This window comes from Lingula anatina, chromosome 1 (assembly GCF_051362555.1).
Source record: "Lingula anatina isolate TDL-2025a chromosome 1, LinAna3.0, whole genome shotgun sequence".
NCBI classification, from domain to species: domain Eukaryota; kingdom Metazoa; phylum Brachiopoda; class Lingulata; order Lingulida; family Lingulidae; genus Lingula; species Lingula anatina.
Window position 1 is genome coordinate 15,860,956 of NC_141767.1, and position 1,841 is coordinate 15,862,796.

Below are 1,841 nucleotides of genomic sequence, written 5' to 3' on the forward strand. Positions count from 1 at the left end.
AGTCCTTGTTTAGTGTTCGTTCGCGTATGACTATGCTCATACGAAATAACATACAAACTTGACATATAATATGGAATATTTCGGTTTGGAGGGTATGCCTAGGTAAAAATGCGCTCTTTTTCTAAAAACTCTGATTCCATGTAACTAAACTGGACTGAATTAGACAAGTTTTGACGATGCCTGGAATGTTATTCCAGATTGAACTCTAAAAACCTAGGAAGGAATGCCTTGCCGATTGAGAGCCCTGGTAGCAACCAGGAGAGGTCAGGCTTAACAACGACTATTGCTGTGACTAGCCACTGACATGAGGGTCCTTTGTGGGGCGAATAACTCTTTAATGGTTGTTTTATGACATAGAATAGGAAATGTATTTTTGTTTGCTTCACTGGCGAACTCAGTTTATGAACTGATGTCACAATGGCATCAAAGAGATAAATTAAAGTTATTAAAATACGATTTTAATCTTTATTTTCATCTATCAGTAAGCAAAATAGGAAAAAACTGATGAAAAATGTTTTGGAAAAACTATTTCATATCAAATGTCAAGTCTGTATTTAACGGGATAATAACTCTTTGTATGAGTTCTATATTTCACAATAAAAACATTGTGAACAACTCATAGAAATATAATATATTCTGTTTTACCACAAAAAAACGGCAGTTATAGCTATTATTCTGATATCTGAGCTTGTCTTTAAACCAAGTGATGGCTATACTCTGTAATAATTTCTTAAGAGATTATAACAAAAAAAACAAACTTTATAGAAAAAATAACAGGGACTAACTTAGAATGTAAAAATGGATTCATTAACCATTGGTAAGTATGGGAAAATTGTTGTTTACTCCAGGGAAATTAATTTTTTGGCCAAAACGAAGATTTATTATCCCTTTCACCATACAGTTATAGATATTCTATCCATATAATGTGTTATGCTGAAAACGTTGCAAAAACATTGGAGTTTGAAAAAGGGGTTTTCAAAATTAGTTCAGCGTGACTTAATTGCGACCTCTTAATTCAGGCTACCTGTCTCAGCACCCCAAGTTCAATAGTATTTGTGATCAGTAACTACTGTACGCCTAACCAACGCTGATGTCCAACGTATCGATCGAGTTTTCTCGAGTTCTAGACGTTGTTTCGATGTGAAGGGGGGGGGGGGGGGAGATGGATTGCTCTCTTCGCTATGTGTATGTATGTAATAGATATTTAGGCAAAATTGGAAGTTTGCCTTGTCCTGGCACATTTAGTTTTAGCTCTTCAATTTGTTCACAAACCGGGCCCATTTCATAATAAGCATAGGTGATAAGAAGGGTTTTAAGAGATCGTTAGATAATGTTTTTCCTTTTTGCAGCGGAAATACATATAGTTACATTAAAGACAATGCAGTCGCACGAAAAAACATGTCGGGTTGCATGTGTGCACTCGAGTTTAAGACGAAACATCAGTTATTTCACGGTGAAAACTGCGATGTCTATCTTAGATAAACTTCCCTTAATGTAACATAACATTATATAAGGGCGGCTTTTAATCTCAATAAGCACTGTAATTTGGTACCAAGCATGTTTAAGTTCATTTCATTTTACAAGCAAAAGGAAGAAATAATACGTATAGTTTAATGAAATATTGTTACGAGGAGATATCCAAAGAATTTCATTACTGAAGAACTTTACCAGATTGTACTTATACATCCTAGTCGCCAAACATGAATGATGTTTACGGCGTCACTTATCATAAAGATTTTGAAGTCTTGGCCAAACATTCAAGTACTGACCTAACCGGTACGATTGCATTATAAGTTATTAAAATTTTTTGGCAGATGAAGAAACCAATTTTAACGCCATAA